The sequence below is a fragment of the Podarcis vaucheri genome (genome assembly GCF_965113315.1).
Source record: "Podarcis vaucheri genome assembly, chromosome: W".
Lineage (NCBI taxonomy): Eukaryota > Metazoa > Chordata > Lepidosauria > Squamata > Lacertidae > Podarcis > Podarcis vaucheri.
This window is the reverse complement of record NC_138757.1, coordinates 12,452,480-12,476,300: the sequence shown is the minus strand read 5'-3', so window position 1 is coordinate 12,476,300 and position 23,821 is coordinate 12,452,480.

The following is a 23,821-nucleotide window of genomic DNA, read 5'->3' as shown; positions in this document are numbered from 1 at the left end:
CTTCTAATTTTTTACACACTGGTGGTATCTTTTCCTGAGTTTCAATTACAATACCCTTAGCTTCCTCTGCAATCTTTCGAGTTGTGGTCGATTCTTCTAAAAAAATTTCAATAGACTGTGTGTTTGAATTCACCTTCTTACCCAATTCATTGATGCTTTCTGTATTCAAGTCAATTTTTGCTGAAATCTCAGCCACTCGTTTGTTGGTGTCAGTCCCCTGTTTTGTCAAAAATTCCAAAGATTCATTTATTTTACAAAGTGCTTGTGCCACTGGATCCGATGACATGACTTTTGATTTTGCCTGCACAGCCTGCACAGCTGCAGCCGCTACAGTACCTGATATTGAAGCTCTTCGCCTGTGTGAAGTGTTAGTCTTGTATTGTTTACCAGACCTGGTAATTCTACCATCTGCCATAACACTCTCACACACTGCCAAGGTCGTTCCCACGCATGTAACTTTGTTTTGCAAAGGAAATTTCCAGTGGCTTAGCTAATAAAGTCTTAAATGATACTGTTACAGCCGAATCCTCTAGGGGGAGAAACATCCAACTTTGCTTTACCGTTTTGGCAACAAAATGTCTCTTTTAATAGTCCCCAGTGTCTCAAAGAAAGTTACTGTCATAGTTCCCAAAACTATTCCAGGCTCCAAAAAGTCCAGCAATTCTGTATCTTTCAAAGAATTAAAGTATCAGTTCAAAAATAGTTCCCTTAACAAGTTGACAGTCCACTAAACGGCTTCCCTGTCCTTTAGGCAGTCCGTTCCCAGGGTCTGGGGCAGCGGATAAATTTTCCAAAGTTCCTTTTTAGGCAGGTAAATAAATTAAAGTCCTTCTTCCCCCTCTGCTCCTGCCTGCAAGAGGGGGATGTTGCTGTAATGTTGATTTTACTTGCTTCCGAAATTAATCCTTCACTAGTTACAGCTTTGCGCTCTCTTTGCTTTGATCTTTCTGCAGTCCGGAAAGACAGACTTCCTTTTTATACCTTTCCCGTTTCCGGCCGAATTTCTTTAACAATTTGCTCCAAATCAAATAAGTCTTTAAAGTCCTACTCACGGGTAGTTGCTTTAGATCCGACATTGTCTCTGACAATGGCGACGCGGCTTCACTCCACGGACTGGATGACGACTCTCAGCACCGCGCCACACACCCGCTACCATTCCGGAGGCTTTAAAAAGGCTCCTTCTCAGTTTTGGGGGGGCGCGAAGGTGCCCGCCGAGTCTCCTCGTTCACAGGCTTCCACACCTGTGATTTTTGAGGGTCCCCGCTTCGCCGTAGCGGCCAGACCCGAACTCGTGGAGCAGACTCCCTCCGGAGCTCGGAGGGAAATCCGCCATTAATCGCTGGCGCTGACCGGAAGTCTCAAGTCAGGCTGCTCTCAGGAGACCAGTCAATATGGAGCAGAGCTACAATGTGGATGATCCTTGGTCCCTCCTCAAGCCTAGGATTTGATAACACAACCTGTTAGTGTTATGATATGAGTACTACGCAGCTGCGAACCAGCTCGATGTTTACATCACATGATGGGTCTAAGCGTGGGACAGGATGTTCCAGGCAATTCTCAGGGTTATGTTCTCTGTGTAACATGAGACCTTCCTGTTGTTTGTGTTCAGGAGGTCTGAGTCAGTTGCTCGGAGGTTTCTGAGAGAGCAGACATGCTTTTGTACAGTGTACAGTCAGGAATAAAGTAGAAATGAAATAGACTACTTTCTGACTGTTTTCTTTCTCCTGTTGCTATGCAAGGGGGAAGGGGGTGTGCACCTTTCATCAGGGAGGTGTTGCCTATTCCAGATCTCCCTGGTCTGCCAGGATGCCAGCCAGGGTAGATCACCGGCAACAGGCCCCTTTCCCGAGGGGGCCAGTTTCCAACAGTTAGGACTCTTGACCATTCAGGTCGAGGGTGGCATTAGCAGTTGGCATGGTTGGGGACTACACAAAGACAGAACACCAGGGCTCCCAGTTGCCATGGTAATAAGGGGGAGGTGGAATATTAGCTGCCAATCAGTCATTTTACTCTTTCCTTCTGGGTCAAGTCCTCACTTAGGGATTATGGAAACAGCAACTGCAGCAAGCACCACTCACCCTCTCCCTTAGGCCCAATCTCCACCAAAAGAGGAGTTCTTCCTCTTCACTGTTCTCTTCACCATTGGCAGGGACTGGGCCCACTGGTACTAAATCAGGGACAGGGAGCCTGTGGTTCTCCAGAAGTTGTTGGACTCCAACACCCACCATCCCTGGTCAATGGCCTTGGTGACCAGGTTGGTAGATGCTGGAGTCCAACTACATCTGAGGCCACATTTCCCATCCTGTACTAAATGGATGGGGAAAATGAAGCCTCGCTGATAATCTGGTGCTTGAGGTCCCATATAAACTTGAACCCAGATGTGGTTCAATCTAATATCTCAGGGTCTGAGCAAAATATGTTTTTGTGGCAACCTCCTGGGCTAAGCTAGACGTGCTGCAAAGCACATCATTAGGAAGCTTGTCAGGGTGTTATTTTTAATTAAGGGCAGCTATTAATGCATTGTGGCACACAGAAATGGGAAATTTAGCCTTTTCCTCTGAAGATACCCACCCCCACAGCATGCTGCTATTCGGCCTGGGGAGAAAGAACGGAACCAAGGGAGGGAAAGGTAGAAACAATTAAAGCTCTTTCCCTGTGCATTGTGCTCCTGAAGAAAATCTGCCTCCCATACACACCCACACCCAGAATGCATGCTATTTATGAGACACCCTGATGGGCTTCCCAATGGCACACTTAACATTATATCTCATTTGACCCCACAGGTCCTCACTCCAACACACAGGTCTAGTACTGAAGTCTCATGGAAAACAGCAGCCCCCTTTTCCTGTCCACACTGGATAGGAAAGGGCAAAAGAGTTCTGCATATCTTGCGTCTTGCAGGAGCACGCTAGGGGACAGAGACAGCAGCACTGCTAGCTCTCCAGCTCTTGTGTTCAAAATATCATTCCTATATGCTGACGGATCTGAGGACCGTCAAAGATGCCAGCTTTCAACTTCTCCATGGTCAATCCTGGAAAAGCCTGGCACAAGTAAGTGAAGCAGTCACCATCCTTGTCCAGAGCCTTGGTGAACTGCTTGATTAAGCCGAGCTTGATGTGCAGCGATGGGAGGAGTATTCTGTCTCTGTCCACCAGAGGGTCGTTGATGACGTTCCTTTTTCTGCAAGGCACCAATTCTTCCCGCACAGGTCAGTCCTTCGTGTAATGCTGAGCACGGTCCCTACTATCCCACATGCACAGAAAACATGGGTACTTGGTGAAGCCAGACTGTTGTCCCAACAAAAAGTTCACCATCTTCAGGTCAACACAAATAAACCACTTATGCTGATCATAACCAATTTTCTCCAGCACATACTTCACCGCTTCATAGTTCTCCTTCAGTGTACTCGAGTAAGCCAGGGATATAGAGGCAAACTGGTTGCCGTTGTGTAGCAGAACACATTTCAGTGATCGCTTGCTGCTGTCAATGAGCAGTCTCCAATCTTTGGGTTCGTACTGTGGCACTCCAAGCTTGAGCAGAAGCTGCGCAATATCTGCACAGTACACCAAGTCCTTCTCTTCCGAGAAAAAATGGAGGTACTCTTGATGCCTGTTGCGGAAGAAGCTGATGCAAGCACTGTCAGAGAGGAGGTTTTTTTCCTTCAATCTGGATGCCAACAGTTCGGCAGAGTCCTTTGACAAGCTGAGGTTGCGAACTAGATCATTCAACTCCTTTTGGGAAAATGGATGTGGAGCATCATCTTCAAGAACCACTTCTTCTTCTTCATGTCCTTAAACACTGGAGGCATCTTCGTCACTAATGTCAGGAAGTTCTCTGAAGATAGGCACTGGAATTTCATCACAATGAGCTACAGGACGACGTGCTGATTGAAGATCAGGATACTTGAGGCTGCTCCGGTTCTTTCTGTTGATCCCAGTCATATCAACAGCGCAGAAGTAGCAGTCAGTGACATGGTTTGTCGGCTCCCTCCAAACCATGGGAATTCCAAAGTTCAGACTCCTCTTGCCATTGGTCCACCCACGTAGAGTCTCGGTGCATGCCTTGCACACCATGTGTGCCGCCCAAGCTTTAGCCTGGTCACCAAGTTTAATACAAAAATAAGCATGGTAAGCACGCCTTATGAAACTTGTGCACCAATTTATGGAAGATTTCGAGGTTTTATGACTTCAAACTGATCCCTTTTCGACATAATCACCTTCAATAATGTTTCTTGGAGTTTTATGAAAAAGAATTTAGAAAGTATTGGGGTTGGACAAGACTTTTTAAATGGTATTAATGTGATCTATTTTGAACAAAAAGCAAAAATTATAGTTAACATTGTGGTCTCAGATGAAATTAGAATTGAAAAAGGAACCAGGCAAGGGTGCCCACTTTCCCCTCTGCTTTTTATAACGGTCCTGGAGGTTTTGTTATGTATGCTAAGGAAGGAGGAAGAAGTCAAAGGTATAACAGTAGGATCTAAAAAGTATAAGTTAAAAGCCTTTGCTGATGATTTGGTGTTAACCTTACGAGATCCAAACCCCAGTGCAGTAAAAGCACTGGAGCTGATTCAGGAGTTCGGGCAAGTACCTGTATTTTTGTTAAATAAGAGCAAAACCAAAGTGTTGGGGGGGGGGAATTAGATAACAAGGAGAGAAAAACCCTTCAAGAAAAGTCAGGCCTTGTTTGTGTGAAAAAGTTAAATATTTGGGTGTGAATTTATCGGTGAGAAATTTGAATTTATATAAAGATAACTATGAGAAATTATGGAATGAAATTAAGAGAGATCTGTAGATTTGGTCAAATTTAAAATTGTCGTTAATGGGCCGAATATCGGTGGTTAAGATGAATGTATTGCCAAAGATGCTGTTTTTATTTCAAGCCATACCATTTATTGATAATGTTAAATGTTTTAAAGAATGGCAGAAAGCATTGTCAAAATTTATCTGGCGGGGGAAAAACCCAGAATATAAATTACTCACAGACTCAAAAGAAAGAGGGGAATTTTCCCTGCCAGACTTGAAGATATATAGTAGTTTTTATGTAGTTTTATGTAGTTTTGTGGTAGTTTTATGTAGTTTTATGTAGTTTTTCAATTTCATTGTTCCGCAAGGGACAATGACAATAAAGATATCATAATCGTAATTTTGAAGCTGCAGCTTTCTGCTGGATCAAGGAATGGATTCAATTAGATAATGTTGGTGTTTTAGATTTGGAGAGCTTTGACAATGTATTTGGTTGGCATGCATATTTATGGTACAACAAGATAAAGGCCCACAAAGGTTTCAAAAACCATGTACAGTGGTACCTCGGGTTACATACGCTTCAGGTTAGATACGCTTCAGGTTACAAACTCCGCTAACCCAGAAATATTACCTCGGGTTAAGAACTTTGCTTCTTCAGGATGAGAACAGACATTGTGCTCCGGCGTCGCAGCAGCAGCAGGAGGCCTCATTAGGTAAAGTGGTGCTTCAGGTTAAGAACAGTTTCAGGTTAAGTACGGAGCTCCGGAACAAATTAAGTACTTAACCTAAGGTACCACTGTAATTAGAAAATCCTTATATAATGTGTGGATAAGATATAAAGATCTCTTAGAAAGGAAAATACCCAGGTGGCTTTCACCAATGGAAGCAAAGGCCCAGAAAAAGGTAAACACGGAGACCAATTGGTTGAGATATGTTGATTTATTGTTGGAAGATAATGAAGGATTTAAATTAAGACCATTTGATCAAATCAAAGATAAAGTGGATTGGCTACAATATTATCAGATCAATGAATTGTATAAGCTTGATAAGAAAAATGGTTTTGCAACGGAAAAAACCAAATTGGAAACAGAGTTGTTAGACACTAATGTTAAAAACTTATCCAAAATGTATAATTTATTGTTGGAGTGGCATACAAAGGATGAACAAGTTAAATCTGTGATGATAGATTGGGCAAGGGATGTTGGACACAATATAATGCTGGCAGACTGATGAAAGGTTGTGTAAGAAAGGGGTTACGTTCACTGCATGTACTGTATTAAAAGAAAATATTATGAAAATAATGATAATAATAAATTTTATTTATACCCCGCCCTCCCCAGCCAAGACCGGGCTCAGGGCGGCTAACAACCAATAATAAAAACAAGTTGATTAAAATACAATTTAAAAACAAGATTAAAATACAACATTAAAACATTAAGATGCAGCCTCTCCACAGGAGGAGAAAGGAAAAAGAAAGAGGGGGAGGGAATCAAACTGATTCTAAGCCAAAGGCCAGGCGGAACAACTCTGTCTTACAGGCCCTGCAGAAAGAAATCAGATCCCGCAGGGCCCTGGTCTCATGAGACAGAGCGTTCCACCAGGCTGGAGTCAGTGTTGAAAAGGCCCTGGGCTCTGGTTGAAGCTAATCTAACTTCCTTAGGGCCCCGGACCTCTAGGGTGTTGCTATTTATGGACCTTAAGGTCCTCCGTGGGGCATACCAGGAAAGGCAGTTCCGTAGGTACGAGGGTCCTAGGCTGTGAAGGGCTTTAAAGGTCAAAACCAGCACCTTAAATTTGACCCTGTACTCCACTGGGAGCCAGTGCAGCTGGAAAAGCACTGGGTGAATATGCTCCCATGGCAGAGACCCCGTGAGGAGCCTTGCTGCAGCATTCTACACCCGCTGGAGTTTCTGGGACAGCTTCAAGGGCAGCCCCGCGTAGAGCAAATTACAGTAATCAAGCCTGGAGGTGACCGTTGCATGGATCACTGTGGCCAGGGCAGGGCAGGAAACGTAAGGGACCAACTGCTTGATGCGGCGAAGGTGGAAAAATGTCACCTTGGCTGCTCCTCCATGGAAAGGGAGGTGTCAAGCCAAACTCTTAACGGAAGGCAATGGCACTACAGTGGTACCCCGCAAGACGAATGCCTCGCAAGACGGAAAACCCGCAAGACGAAAGGGTTTTCTGTTTTGGAGGCGCTTCGCAAGACGAATTTCCCTATGGGCTTGCATCGCAAGACGAAAGCCCATAGGGAAATGCTGGCGGTCGGGAGCAAAGACTTTCGCCCACAGCCGGCCTTCAGAAGAGGACCTCTTCTGAAGGCCGGCGGGGGGCAAAAGTCTTTGCTCCCCCCGCCTGCCTCCCCCCCCCCGCCTGCCCCGGGCGATCTTAAAATGCTGGCGGGCGGGAGCGAAGCGTTCGCTGCCGACCCCCAGCATTTTAAAATCTCCAAGGGACAGCAGAGAAGTCTCTGTCCCGGGGAGATTTTAAAATGCTGGGGGTCGGCAGCTAACGCTTCGCTCCCGACCCCCAGCATTTTAAAATCTCCCCGTTTCCCGGGAAGGTTTTAAAATGCTGGGGGTCGGGAGCGAAGCGCTGCCGAACCCCAGCATTTTAAAACGCTGTTCCGAAGGGGGGGCGGGGACGCCTGCCCCAGCCGCCCCACTTCGGAAAGCTGTTCCGAAGTGGGGCGGGGGGGCGGGGACGCCTGCCCCAGCCGCCCCACTTCGGAAAGCTGTTCCGAAGTGGGGCGGGGGGGGCGGGGACGTCTGCCCCAGCCGCCCCACTTCGGAAAGCTGTTCCGAAGTGGGGAGGGGGGGCGGGGACGCCTGCCCCAGCCGCCCCACTTCGGAAAGCTTTTCCGAAGTGGGGAGGGGGGGCGGGGACGCCTGCCCCAGCCGCCCCACTTCGGAAAGCTGTTCCGAAGTGGGGAGGGGGGCGGGGACGCCTGCCCCAGCCGCCCCACTTCGGAAAGCTGTTCCGAAGTGGGGCGGGGGGGGGCGGGGACGCCTGCCCCAGCCGCCCCACTTCGGAAAGCTGTTCCGAAGTGGGGCGGGGGGGGCGGGGACGCCTGCCCCAGCCGCCCCACTTCGGAAAGCTGTTCCGAAGTGGGGAGGGGGGGCGGGGACACCTTCTGAAGGCGGGCAGGGGGCGAAAGTCTTTGTCCCCCCTGCCTGCCTTCCCAGGGGCTTTTAAATCGCCCCGGACAGCGGAGAAGTCCTCCGCTGTCCTGGGGCGATTTTAAAATGCCGCCCGCCAGCATTTTAAGATCGCCCCGGACAGCGGAGAAGTCCTCCGCTGTCCCAGGGTTTTTTAAAATGCTGGGGGTGGGAAGAAAAGCCCTTGTCCCCCCCCCCCAGCCTTCAGAAGAGGTCCGGGGACAGACTGTCCCCGGACCTGGTCTGAAGGCGGTTTCCCTAGGAACGCATTAATTGATTTTCAATGCATTCCTATGGGAAACCGTGCATCGCAAGACGAAAAAACCGCAAGACGAAGAGACTTGCGGAACGAATTAATTTCGTCTTGCGAGGCACCACTGTAATTGGGCCCTCGCAAGAGAAGGGAATTGGTCCCTCATCCCCAAACCATCCTGCTCCATGGGGTCACAAAGAGTCAGACATGACTAAACGACTAAACAATAACAAAAGCGGCAAGACTGCTACTAGCCAAAAATTGGAAATCTCAAGAAATACCAACAGTAGAAGAATGGCAGATGAAGATGTTAGACTTTTTGGAGCTGGCCGACCTGACTGGGAGAATCCGCGACCAGAAAGAAGAGGAATATCCAGAAGACTGGAATAAATTTAAAGACTATTTAGCCAAATATTGTAACTTGAAAGTACCAAAATGGTTTAGGATTAGAGTAAGAATAAACTAAGGGACGCGGGTGGCACTGTGGGTTAAACCACAGAGCCTAGGACTTGCCGATCAGAAGGTCGGCGGTTCGAATCCCCACGACAGGGTGAGCTCCCGTAGTTCGGTCCCTGCTCCTGCCAACCTAGCAGTTCGAAAGCACATCAAAGTGCAAATAGATAAATAGGTACCGCTCCAGTGGGAAGGTAAAAGGCGTTTCCGTGCGCTGCTCTGGTTCGCCAGAAGCGGCTTAGTCATGCTGGCCACATGACCCGGAAGCTGTATGCTGGCTCCCTTGGCCAATAAAGCGAGATGAGCGCCTCAACCCCAGAGTCGGTCATGACTGGACCTAAAGGCCAGGGGTCCCTTTACCTTTACCTTTAAGAATAAACTGTAATACATTATGAATTTAGGATATTATGAAAAGAAAGGAAGATAGCAATTTGAAAGAGTTAATTTTATTAGAAAGAAGGTATTGGAAATCTGTTACAAGGTGATTCAATGTCAAAGTCAGGGGGGATTTGAGGAAATCAGTTAACAATGAAAACTAAACTGGGTTTTAGAAGAAATATGTGTTTATATTTTTGTTTGTTTGTTCTTTTTAGTACTGTAATGTCTTTTTCTTTGTGTGTTGTATTTGTTATAAATTTGGGAAACCAATAAAATTTTTGAAAAGAAAAAAAAGAAAAAGATTCCCCAACTCTGAACTAGTGACGAACTGCCATTGATGGTGTTATGTACTGAATTGAATAGGATCCAAAAGGCAACACAGTCTGATTGGTCCTAGAACAATAGGATTCAGAATGCAGCAGTCTGATTGGTCCTAGAACAATGCAGTAGTATGATTGGTCCGCAGGAGCCACCCAATCCAGCTCCAGGTGGAAGAGAATCCGCAAACTGATTGGCCTACAGGAGAATCCCAGAATTAGCCAATCACGTGCAGCCCATTGTGTAAATAATGTATATAAAGCAGATATCTTGGGGGAACTTTCATTCCTCACTACTATGAGCTGAATATAGAGCATGAAATCCACACTCGACTCCAAGTATATTTCACTGGCGACGAGGATGGGATCCCGCTGAGCTGACTGCCACACACAGCACCGCAGCACCGCCACCTGCCGCACCGCTGCCTCGCACCGTGTATCCAGGCTTCAGCTCCGGGACCCAAGGAACTCAGAATGGCAACCGACAGCAGCTTCTCGCCATTCAACCCACCATCAGGAGACTGGGAAGCGTACGCCTCCCATTTCACTTTCCTGCTAGAGGCCAAGGGGGTCACCAATGAAGATGATGCCAAGAAGAGGGCGATATTCTTCAGTGTCTGCGGAGAGGAGACGTTTGAAATCGCCCGGGCTCTCCTTGCGCCTGAAGACATCGCTACTGTTCCTTACAATACAATAATGGAACGGCTGAAGGGGCACTTCTCACCACAGCCCTTAGTGGTGGCTCGTCAAAATGCCTTCTACGCAAAGCGGCAAGGTCCTGGGGAAACCATAACTGGGTTTGTGACCTCCCTCCGCCAAGCCGCCCTGTTCTGCAACTTCTGAGAGTTGGAGAACATGCTTCGTGACCACCTCGTCAGTGGCCTGAAGGATGAGAAGCTGCAACGACGCCTCTACGCCAAGAAGGACCTAACATTCCAGGTCGTGCTGGAGGAGGCCCTGGCAACAGAAGCTGCCGAGAGGTTGATGCAAGAGGCTTGGCCGAGCCTGTCATCCCAACCGAGGCTCCACCATGAAGACCTCGCCGACGACTCAGGATCTGACAGGGAGGAGGTGCACCGAGTACAGCGGCACACTCAAGCAGTGCACAGACCGCAACTGCCTCAATGAGAAGGAGGGAACTGCGCAAGCTGTGGGGAGAGTCATGACAGGAGGACCTGCTGTTTCTGCAACGAAGAGTGCAGGCAGTGCAGGAAATTGGGACACATTGCCCGGGTGTGTTGGGCTCGTCCCACCCGACGCCAGGCCTCAGATGACCGATCCAAGAGCCCCAGGCCCTGGGGCCCAACACACCAAGGCAACTCGATGGAGATCACGGACTGCCAGGTATACCAATTGCCCCACCCCAGCCTAGAGAAAATTTATGTAGAGGTACAGATAGAGGGGGCCCCGTGCCGCATGGAGCTTGACACGGATTCAACTCTATCCATAATCTCGGAAAGGACCTTAAGGAAACTGTGCCCTAGTGGGGGTCCCAAACTCAGGCTGGCCCCATTCACCCTCCAGGACTTCCAGAAACGTAAGGTCCCCACAATGGGGGTGGGGACCTTCAGGGTGCAATATTGAGGGCAGACGCAGCAACTGGACTTGCTTGTGGTCAAGGGCCCCTACGTTAGCTTACTGAGATTGGCATGGTTTGGACCACTGGGGCTAGCCGTCACCGGGGTGAACCATACTAGCTTACAAGTGGACGTGCAAGGAATTTCCGGAGGTTTTCAATGGGAAATTGGGACAGTATATGGCCCCCCATTGCCCTACAGCTTGACCCCGCAGTACGACCTGTCAGGTTCAAGACCCGCTGGGTCCCGTTTGCCCTGAAACCCCGTATAGACGAGGAATTGGACCGGCTCATGGAGCAAGGAGTGCTGGAGCCTGTGCCTAATGCCCCCTGGGAAATCCCGATCGTCACACCCATCAAGCCTAATGGTTCGGTCCGCATCTGCGCAGACTACAAATGTACAGTGGTGCCTCACAAGACGAAAAGAATTCGTTCCGCGAGTCTTTTCGTCTTGCGGTGTTTTTCGTCTTGCGAAGCATGGTCTGTCGCAACTGCGCCTCTTCAAGCGGCTTTAAAAAAAAAGTGCAAGACGTTTTCGTCTTGCGAAGCAAGCCCATAGGGAAATTCGTCTAGCAAAGCAACGCAAAACCGAAAAACCCTTTCGTCTAGGGAGTTTTTCGTCTTGCGAGGCATTCGTCTTGCGGGGCACCACTGTACCATAAACAAGGTCCTCACGGCCCACGCACACCCAGTGCCAGTGGTCAGCCATGTCCTCATCACCCTGGCTGGGTCTAAAATTTTATGGCAAGCTGGACTTGGCCCAAGCCTATCAACAGCTGCCAGTGGATGAGGCCACAGCAGAGGCACAGACGATTGTGACGCACAGAGGAGCGTTCAGGGTAAAGCGGCTGCAATTCAGTGTCAGCGTGGCACCAGGCATATTCCAGAATCTAATGGACACTCTTCTTAAAGGATTCCTGGCGTCGCCCCCTTCTTTGATGATGTGTTGATTGCCGGGCCCGTGCCAGAGGAGTTTGAGGACCACCTCCGCACTGTTCTGCACCATTTCCAGACGGTGGGTCTCAAGGTGAAGCAGGAAAAGTGTCTACTAGGAGTGCCTCAGGTGGACTTTCTGGGATTTATGGTGGACGCAGAAGGGGTCCACCCGACTGGAGACAAGGTACGGGCCATATGTGATGCCCCAGCACCCAAGAGCAAGACCTTCAGGCCTTCTTGGGTCTATTGAACTTTTACCATTTCTTCCTTCCCCATAAGGCGGCGGTAGCGGAGCCGCTACACAGACTCCTGGACAAGTGGGCCGCTTGGGTGTGGGGCCAGCGCCAGGAGGCCGCATTCCAGACAGTCAAGGACTTGCTCGTCTCAAACTCGGTCTTGGCACACTTCGACGAGAGGCTGCCGGTAGTGCTAGCATGCAACACCTCACCCTATGACATTGGCGCTGTCCTGGGACACCAACTCCCAGATGGAAGAGAGGTGCCGGTGGCATACTTTTCCCAGACACTCGATGCAACTGAGCGGAACTACTCGCAAATCGACAAGGAGGGTCTGGCAATTATGAAGGGAGTAAAAAATTCCATGATTTCTTGTACGGGCGGCCCTTTACTGTGGTGACGGACCACAAGCCGCTGCTTGGCTTGTTTGCCCCCAAAAAGCAGACCCCCCCAAGTGCTGTCTCCTCGCGTCCCCAGGTGGTCAATTTTCCTTGCCAGCTACCAGTACGCACTGATTCACTGCCCTGGGAAGGCGATGGGCCACGCGGACACCCTCAGCAGGCTACCACTACTGGAAACAGGCCCCGACCCAGCGCCCGTGCAAGAGGTTATGAGCCTGGAGCTGCTTCCCGACCGCCCCATTTATTTATTTTTAAAATATAATTTTTATTAACAAACCAATCAAATCACATTAATTACAAATTACAAATCCAAATTTTTAAATTTTTGTTGGGGGTACCCATGCTTCGAGCTCAGAAAGGGATCCAAACATCTCTCTTGCTGCTTCTTTAATATTCACAGTTCTGTCCAATCTTCTTTTTATTGTTTTCTTCATCTTCTTGTTGTTATCGTATATTCCTTTCTTTGTGACCTCTGATAGTCTCCACAAGCGGGTTAAAAACAAACGTTGTTATATCCTGTGTGGATTTTCCATTCCTCCAAGAGCCATATTCAAACAGACAGACGTCATTTCAACACTTCCATACAAAGCATTCTTAAAGTCTGCCCATTAATCCTCGCAGGCCTGTCACTCTCTCCTCAAACTTTTTAGGGGGTTCTGCCAGGTCAAACTCACAGTCCGATATAATAACAAAGCCGTGGTCTCCTCCCCCTTGATCGTAAATCCTGCCACCAGGCCTGCTTCCTAACAAGTCTCTTTTTATAACTGCGTCATTCCAAAAGCCTTTCATTCCTTTCCAAATATTCCACAAGCCATGTCTTTGATTAGTAATTAATTTCCACACAGTTCTTAATCATCCCGCTTATAATCAGTAATTGCAATGATTCTTCCTGGGGGGGGGGGGTTGTTAGGTAATCACATAAGATAAAAAAAGGAAAGCCCCCCCCATTCCGTCCCGTTCCAACATACCGACCCTTTGATGTGTCTTCTTCTTGATATATTTTCCTGTTAAATCCAGCCCGTCGCTCCACTTCACAGAGGTCACTTCAATTAGCAGTCTTAACTCCCGTTCTTCACTCGAAATATGTGCATTTGCTTCTCTCTAATTGTTTATTTTGAGCTGCTGCAACCAGGCCGCGCGATCAGAGACAGCGTCCGGGAGAGCCGTCCCACACGAGTGCTGTGCGCCTTGTGCCCTCACCCCCTTCTTTTGAACTCGGGGGTGATTTATGGTAACCGCAGGCGAGGCAGTGTTCCCCATTTCCTTGGGGTAACAAGGGAGGCTGCATACTTCATTAATAATAATGAAACAGAGAAATTTCGAGTTTGCTAACAAGCCAGGCAAATTACTGGCTTGGCAGCTAAAGAAAAGAGAATGTGAAAGGATAATTAATAAAATCAAAATTGAGGACAAAATAATAAGTAACCCTAAGGAAATTGAAAAAAGATTTGCGAAATTTTATAAAGAGCTCTATAAAGAAGGAAGAGAAACAACAGAAGAGGTAAAAGAATATCTAGACCAAAACAACTTACCAAAATTAACTAATGAACAACGAGAAGTCCGGAACTCACTAATCACAGCGTTCGAAATCCAAAGGGCCATTAAGGAATCTAAGTCTGGAAAGACACCAGGGCCAGATGGCCTCCCGGTCATTTATTATAAAAAATTAGAGGATGTTCTCTCTGAACCTCTCAAAAATATTATGAATAACATTCTGAAAGAAGGCGAGAGTCCCGAGTCATGGAAAGAAAGTTTTATTATGCTAATTCTGAAACAGGGAGCAGATCAGCAAGCAATAATTAACTTTAGACCCATATCGCTCCTGAATAATGATTATAAATTATACGTATATATTTTAACGGAAAGAACAAAAAGAATCCTCCAGAAGATTATCCATAGTGATCAAGCAGGCTTTCTCCCCCGTAGACAGATTCAGAGCAATACAAGAAATATTATAAATCTGCTGGAATACCTGGATTTAAGAATAGATAAGCCAGCTGTTTTAATGGCAGTGGACGCGGAGAAAGCCTTTGACAATGTATCCTGGAAGTTTATGAAGGGTATGTTGAAACAGATGGAATTTGGAGATCAATACTGTAAAGGTATTCAAGCGATATATACCAAACAAAAAGCTAAAATTATAATAAGTGGGAATATAACTCAGGAATGCGAAATTATCAAGGGGACAAGACAGGGATGTCCGCTCTCCCCATTAATATTTATCTTAACAATGGAAAATCTAAATAAACAAATCAGAGAGGAAAAAAATATTAAAGGGATAAAGCTGGGGAGTAGTAGTTATAAACTGAGGGCGTTTGTGGACGATCTTATTATAAGAACTGAGGATCCAAAAGTGAGTCTTACTAAAGTGCTGGAAATCATTCAAGAATATGGAAAGGTTTCTGGATTTAAATTGAATATCAATAAAACCAAATTATTAGCAAAAAATCTAACACCAATAGAAAAGGAGGAAATTGAGAAATTAACAGAATTAAAAACATATTCAAAAATCAAATATGCTTCTACTTAACCTGACCAAAACCATTGGCAATGCTGCTTCATGCTCTTATGTGACAGGGAACATAACAAAGGGCAGGGCTATGCAAATAAGGGTTGGCTTTCATTGAATTGTGTGGACACAGTAAAAAAAAAAAAGCTGCCATCTGGTTTCTCTCTGGATGTTAGGATTGTTAAAAACAGATTTTGGATTGTGAGGAAAGATGGCGCCGAGGTAAGACGCTCTTATCGGAGCTCAAAGAACTCTTTTAACTAAATGCCTTTGTTGCTGGCTCCCCTCCTTCCTTTGGATCTTATTTTCTATCATTACCTCGCTGTGCTTTTGAACATCTTATGTTATCCTCCTCGGTGCCGGGTCTTAATGAAGTTAATGAAGTCTTAACGAAGGCTCTCAATCATTCCCTCCCGGGCATTAAGGCACTCCCTCCCAGTTTCTCGTTGACTCTTCGTGACAAACTTACTCCAAGGATCTTTAAGGACTTCTAGTGGGCTTTTAACCCTAAAAAACTACAAATCCATAAAACCACCAAATTTTCCCACCACCTCAAACTTCGTGGACCCCCAATCATCCCAGTTGTTTTAACAAACCGAGAAGAAGGGGGGGGGATACCTTAAAGGAGTGCTCTAATTGGACCCAATTGTAAAACTCCTCGCAGCAGCCCAGCCAGGACTGAACGAGAATTGAATGAGATTGCGACCTGAAAATTTTAGCATTTTAGCACTTTATCACTCTATTTAGAAGTCTGACCTCATTGATTTAAGAAGAATCTAGCAATGAGAAGAGCCAAAAGACTCAGGTGTCCTGATATAGAAACTGACGCAGAGCCCTCTGGCTTCAAACAGAGTAATCTAGATAATTACCTGCTACCTCAAAAACAGCACATACTCCTTCCTAAAACTTTCCCCAACTCTTTACATGGAAAGACAGCTGAAGAGATATCCTTAGGGATAAATGAGGACAAGGCTACTACTCCCACAATTGAGGCACAAGCACTAATTGGTAGAAAGGTGGAGCTGCTGGAGGAATGCTGCCTATTGACTGCTCAAACAGTTCAAAAAATCTTTGAACAATTACAAAACATCTCCAAGAAGCTGGATAACCCAGATGAAAGGAGGCAACTCACTCCCTTTTTGCCACCCTTAACAAGCCCTGGAGGTAAACAGAACAAATACAAATTTATACCTCTAAACCAGCCAAAAACCAGAGGAAGCCCCCCTCACTCATTCAACCTGATATTGAAGCCATGTGAGATTGTTCTCCACATTTTTCCATATAGAGGGCCCCTACCTTACTGGGATTGGGACGCGGGTGGCGCTGTGGGTAAAAGCCTCAGCGCCTAGGGCTTGCCGATCGAAAGGTCGGCGGTTCGAATCCCCGCGGCGGGGTGCGCTCCCGCTGCTCGGTCCCAGCGCCTGCCAACCTAGCAGTTCGAAAGCACCCCCGGGTGCAAGTAGATAAATAGGTACCGCTTACCAGCGGGAAGGTAAACGGCGTTCCGTGTGCTGCGCTGGCTCGCCAGATGCAGCTTTGTCACGCTAGCCACGTGACCCGGAAGTGTCTCCGGACAGCGCTGGCCCCCGGCCTCTTGAGTGAGATGGGCGCACAAACCCCAGAGTCTGTCAAGACTGGCCCGTTCGGGCAGGGGTACCTTTACCTTTACCTTTACCTTACTGGGAGTCATCCTTCTGGGCCAGACACCATCTAAATCTGCTCCTAGGCCCTGAGGGTGGAAGTATTGACTTAAAAGCTGTCAAGAGGCTCACTAACGATGGATACTCCAAAAAAGTACTACTAAGATTTGGTAGTCATAAAATTCCAACCAAAATCTTAAGGGAAAAGGCTCATTTAGCCCAGAAAGGAATTATTCCGCGTCGACACTTCAAAGATATATCACTCAGTCCATTGATCGCATCTAAAAGACAAAATAAGATGAACAAGGCCACTCCACCAGAAGCCGACATCTGCCCTACTCCCGTGGAAGAACTCAGCAGATGGGAGAAACCGCAGCCAGCTACCCGGGAAATCACGCAAGAAAAATCCGAGCTCCCAAACCAAGCGACTGTAGCATCAAACAACAGCCTCGCTTTTGACACAATAGACTGGACAGTCCCAGAAGAAGAAGATCTGCTGAGTAATTTTACCAAGCTACCAGACAAAGAACAAATAAATATACTCAGTAAATTGACGAAACTGCAGGCCAGATTGACCGAAATTCACCAACAAGGTCAACAAAATGCAGTAGAAACAATACACAATCAAACTTTACACTTACCAGCCTTCTCCCCAAAATGCATAGTCAAAAAGAGAGCTATTAATGGAACTTTCAAATCTATAAATGCAGAGCTTCAAATCCAGCCTCCTTTAAAATATGAAATGGCAAGGAAAAACTCCAGTAAAGAGACCACAAATTCCTGGCTGAGATATCAAATACTAGCTCCAAACGAAATAGGTACCCTTTATTTAAGTACTACAAAGGACTCTAACATTGCCGAACAAAAGATGACCTCCAACAGACTTGGCACACTGAGCTCAACACCAAATGAGGCCAAAGAAATGGAAGTAGAGACTGAAAACAGTCCTACTGTCCATAACAGTCCACCAACCACAGAAATCTCTCAGGAACAAGGAACAGTTAAGGAAGAAAATCAAGAAAGGGAGGAAATTTTAACTCCCCACACTTTAAAAAAGAATCTAAAAGATCCACCATTACCCTCCCCACCGAAAGCAGCGACAAATGGCTGTATCTGCACAAGACAAAATTCCTCGCTGGACTCAATAACAGAACTAGAATGACTAAATGCTGCCAACCACCCACCAACTCAAAAACGGATTCTACGCTTACTGTCCTGGAATATTGCAGGGTGGGGAAACAAAAGCGGAGACCCAGACCTAATGAACTTCTTTAAAGATTTTGAATTAATACTTCTACAAGAAACATGGTCAACTAGAGATATTAAAATTAATGGATTCACCTCCTATACGAAACCCGCATTGAAAACAAACACGAAGGGCCGGCCGAAAGCAGGGTTCTGTTGTATGATCAAAGACAACCTAGGGTTTGAAATCAAGCACCTAGAAAAATGCTTACCACTTGCACAAGCTCTACTTTTAACACAAAAAGACGATACTTTGCTACTTATAAATGTCTATATCCCCCCAACCAAAAACAACAGCAGCAGTGAAAATTGGTCACAACTAACCTCCTACATAGAAAATTTGACCGATAAATACCCAAATGCCTCACTGATAATAGCAGGTGACTTTAATGCTAGAGTGGGAACCAACAATGAACAACTATGTAGCAAACTAAATTGGAATACTGATAATGATATCGCACATGCCCTGAAAATAGGACGTTCCTCCAGAGATAGGGTTGTAAACAACGAAGGATTACGCCTACTTGAATTGTGTAACAACTTTAATTTACAGATTGTGAACGGTTCAACAAAAGGCGATAGAAGCGGGGAGTTTACATACTTCTCCCCCCGAGGATGCAGTGTCATCGACTATATTCTTGTTCCTTATAATATTATAAATTTGATCATGGACCTCAAAATTGGAACGCGTACTGAAAGCGACCATCAGCCATTATCGTTGTCTATTAACTTAAAGGACGAAACCAAAATAACCAAGTATAATATCATAGAACCTTCTCAACACAAACAAATGACTCAATTAAAATGGTCCCAGGAAATGAGTGCAGCAGTGGGGCAAAAGCTTACAGCCAACCTGAGAAAACAAGTACTATCCAATTTAAAGACCACTAATCCCCACAGTGATATTCCGAAAATCTATAATGAAATTTTTCAAATGTTTGTAGAGCTTAGTACCCCACTTAAAGTTTGGATACTTAAACATAGCGCTAGCCCCTGGTTTGACGATGAATGTTTCCAGCTAAAAAGAAAACTGCGCCAAACATTTAAAAATAATCGCACTAAACTAGAGCCCTCTTATCTTGATGAAAAAAGAAAATATCATTACATTCTGGCCGAAAAGAAACAGAAATATGCAACCCAAAAATGGCTACAATTACTCGACTCAATTCAGAGCAAAAACAACAAAGCGTTCTGGAATCTAGTGTACGGAGGATTGAAAGCCGAAAATCAATTAACCCAATCACCAATTGCAGAATCCAAATGGTCCCAATACTTTACATCTGTCTTTAACAATCTACACAGTGAACTTAAAGGAAATGAGACCACTAAAAATAAAATCAATAAACTCCAGGAGTGGCCAAGGGTAGAAGAAGCGGAAATTAGAGAAATAGTTAAAAATTTTAAATCAGGGAAATCCCCTGGGCCAGACGGTCTACCAATAGAATTATTCAAGACCTATATAGATTGGTGGGCAGAACCCTTAGCTCAATTGTTTACTCTCATAGACAAAGATGGGATCATACCTGAGATATGGTTAAGATCAATAATTATCCCAATCTTTAAAAATGGTGACCCAAAAGAACCAAGGAATTATAGACCGATAAGCTTATTATCAGTGATAGGGAAAATCTACGCTAAGCACCTTTTATCTAAACTCCTTACCTGGATGAAAAATCTAAATTTACCAGGGAAAGAACAAATAGGTTTCTCCAAAGGTTGCTCTACATTAGACCACTGCCTTATACTTATGCATTTGGTTGAAAAATATAGATCCCAAAGGCAATCTAAGATATATGCTGCTTTTGTAGATTTTCGTGGTGCATTCGACTCAATTGACCGCCCAAAGCTGTGGAGGAAACTTGCAGAATTAAAAATTGATCAGCGCTTATTGACTTTAATACAAAATCTATACTCTTCCAATGTCTGTCAAGTCAAACTTAGCACCAAAGGTCACCTTTCATTAGACATCCCAAACTCGAAAGGGGTAAAACAAGGGTGTATTCTTGCCCCCTTTCTATTTAATTTATTCTTATCAGACTTGCCAGATCACCTTCAAAAAATAGAATCACATGCCCCTAAACTTAATCAGAAACCAGTTCCTCTCTTATTATACGCAGACGATGCAGTTCTACTATCATTAACGAGTTTGGGTCTGAAACGTCTTATATCTTCTCTGATCCTTTACTGCGAATGTAATAAACTCTCAATAAATTATGAGAAGACAAAAATTTTGGTCTTCTCGAATGGTTGGAAACTAGAGAAATGGAAAATAAGAGGGCAAGAAATCCAACAAGTAAAAATCTATAGGTATCTGGGAATCTTATTCCAGAGCAATTTAGGGTGGGCAAATCATCGCACAAACGCCATAAAACAGGCAAAGTGCACCTCATCAGCAGTTGCCCGTTTTTATTATCAGAAAGGTAATCAATTTATTCCTGCGGCCAATCAGATATTTCAAACAAAAGTGCAAGCCCAGATACTCTATGGAATCCCACTATGGGTCCAAGCATATAACAGTGATTTAAAAAAGATTCACTCCAGCTTTCTGAGACGTATTCTTGGACTCCCAGCTGTGATCAAATATGAAACAATGTGTGCAGAAATAGGCATACACACAATGGAATATTGGGCCTGGTCCACCTCAATAAAGTACTGGTTACGCTGCCATTTTCGCTGCTCTCCATCAAGCCTGCTCGCTGATTTGCTCGAAGACTCCTATAAATCAAGATGGTATCAGTACCTTGAAAAAAAGATTGAATCTTTAGGCATCGAGCTGGAGCCCCTGTACAATTCTAATGAGCAATACATTTTCCATAATATCCTAACTAGACTAAAGGATGTCGAGAAACAAAATATTATGGCAGCTGTAAACAAAATTTGCTCCCCCATATTCTATGATTTAAATATCTTAGATAGCAGAGTCAATTACGTCACTAAATTAATAATCCCAGCCCAACGTAGGGCTTTTATGCTGGCCCGGTTGAATGTTTTTCCCTCAGCATTTGTCTGGGGAAGATATCAAAACATCCCTAGAAACAAGAGACTCTGCAGATGTTCTATGAATGTCCCGGACACTGTAGAGCATATTCTCTTTCATTGCCCATTGTACAGTACGCTCCGTCAACGCGTGCTGTCCCCTCTTTTGGGTGGCCTGGAACCCCAGCAAGGTGAATGTGTGGGATTCTGCCTATCCGACGTTGACCAAAGGGTAACGGCGGGGGTAGCTGAGTTTTTGGTAGCAGCCCTCCAAGGAGCAGGTTAACAAGGAAAACCACTGACTCTATATGTATATATATATATATATGTATGTAACCAACCGCTGCCTTTTTATATATATTTCAAGTCACTTACATGTTATTTTCTCTTTTATGGTTTTATTTGTACAATGCCTAATAAAGGTTTGATTTCAAGTCAAGTCAAAAACAGATTTTTTGTTTGTTTGTTTTTAAATAATATTTATTAGTAATTTTCAGAATTATAAGAAGAAGAAAAAACATTAAAAAACAACACTATAATAGACCAAAAAAAAAGAAAAAACACAAAAACCAATACAAGAATACAACAAAAAGATAAAAAGAAAAAAGAAAACAACACAAATCCCAGATTACATATCTAAAACTTCAATTTGCTTGTTTCATTGACTTCCTCACACCTCCCTTTTTGTATTCTAGTTTAATTAGTTATTTCAGCAAATTCTTTCCATCTTTCTCAATTTTTGTTAAAAAATTTATCCTAACCTAATTTAATCTAATAATTAACTCAACCAATCCTTTCCATCTTTCCCCATATTCTATTATTCACATTACCTTAATTAATTTAACCTTATCTTACCCTAAAACACCTTAAAGCTTGAATCTTAGTTATCAAATATGCATTACTCCTGATATCATTTCTGCTAAAGTCATATAGTTTCATTCCAACATTTTCCCTAATATTCATTAATTTTTAGCCAATTCCCCAAATAGAAAATTTTCTTTATAGATTTTCTTCCAATCTTCATCCAACGTCCCTTCTTCCTGGTCTCGGATCGTGTCAGTCTTTACTGTCCATTCCATCTAGTCCATCAACCTGGAAGCCTTATGTCCGAGGCCCTTAAGTCTCTTCCATGTCCCTTCTGCAATTCTTCTTCTTGTTTATACTTGCCCTTTTCCTTGTCTTTTGTTGGTCTCTTTCTTAGTTTCTTTCCTTTCTCATTGAGGGGTAGGCCTCTGGGGGATTCCAAGCCAAAATTGTCTCCATCTCCCTTCATCAAACCCGCCCATTCCCCACAGTCCCACTCCCCACAATCCTCAGTATAGTCCAAAAAGTGTTTAAAAGCATATTCCAAGGTCTCTCCAACATTGGGAACCTCCTCAACTCCAGACGCCCCCTGGCCCACTCCAACTTCAATCTTCAATGACAATGGCTCATACTCCTGTAGAGCCTCGGGACTCTCCATTTGTATTATTTGGAGTGTGTTGAAAACAGATTTGATCTCCACCGTGACAATTTCTCTCAGCATACCACTTTATTTCCCCCCAGATAGGTGGCTACTATTCACTTGTAGGAAGATGTGCTTATTTAGATTACAACATTGCTGTGGGAGCAAAACCCACCTTTCTTCCCTCAAGCGGGGTAATCTAGTTTCTATACATATGGACTTCATGGAGTGTGTACTCTTGCAGGGTCTGCTTCCTTGTGAGCAGAAACTATTGCAGGTGTGTATATTTTGGCAGACATGATTCACAAATATGCATGATGGCAAGCAGGCAGACAGTAACAGTTACAAATCAACCTTGGCCCTGCATAACCTAGAGGCTGTTCCCAACTAGTGAAATAAAAACCTTTCAACAACCTTTACAACCATCTACAAACACCAAAGTTTGTATTTTCTTGAGCTTTCTATAGAGAAGTGGCTGTTTTGTATATTGGAGCATAATAGTGTATGAAGTCTAATGTTTTGTTTAAAACAACCCCTTGTTAAGTACCATGAGCTGAATTGGGCGTGTGCACAGATCTTAGCACACTAACCAACAAAACAGGTTAGGGTAACTTCTGGTCCTCCAGATGTTGCTTAACTACAATTCTCATCATCCTGCCCATTGGCAATGCTGGCTAGGGCTACACCTACACACTGAACCAAACATCAAGAAAGCAGATGACAAATTAAACAAGAATTCCAGAGTTTTCCAAATGCCATGGCATCTCAATGGGGCTCCCTTGCCAATTGATGGTAAAGCAAGCCATTGGACAGGCCATCATGCATGAGGATGGTTTTTAGAATGTATTTTAAGCACACTTTGACTTTTTTCTAATTAAAGGTAGTGCCTCACAAAAGAATAGAGCTTTGCAGGGTCCTTTGAAGACTGTGGAAAAAATTGCACAAGAGAGAGGCTTGGCACCAGAAGAAATTCATAACTTGCTGAACATCGCACTCGGTGGCAAGCTTGGTAAAGAAAAAAAAATTGTTTCTCTCTTTCCCCTTGGCAGTAAAGTATGTCAAAGTAGCTGCATTGCCTTGCCTTCTCCCTTAACAAGAACCGGGGCTGCTTCTAGCTTGTGAGAAATTATCAATAGTGAAGATGTTAAGAATGTTAAGCAGTGTCTTTCAATGTCTTGCAGGCACAGTGATAAGCACTAGGCTACTGAAGAATCTGATTGCCATTTCCGTAATAACAGCAGATTCTCTTATTTCAGCTGTGTCTTGGCTCTGTGCTCGCAAGTGTTCTAGTGACTTTCAGGTAACTTGGAAAGCATGGTAATGATGTCTTGGTTCTGAAGAATGATATTTTCCCCAGTCTGACTTAGTTATCCTGGTGATGATTAAGCTAGATGTTGTACATGCTGACCATATTCCAGAAGGGGTTTGTTGTCTTGGTCTTGCTTTGACTTACTGATATCTGTCTTCTCCCTATAGGTGCTCATTCTAAAATGGATAATTGTAACGTTTGACTTCATTGATCAGAAGGAAACTATTACAGTGGTGCCCCGCAAG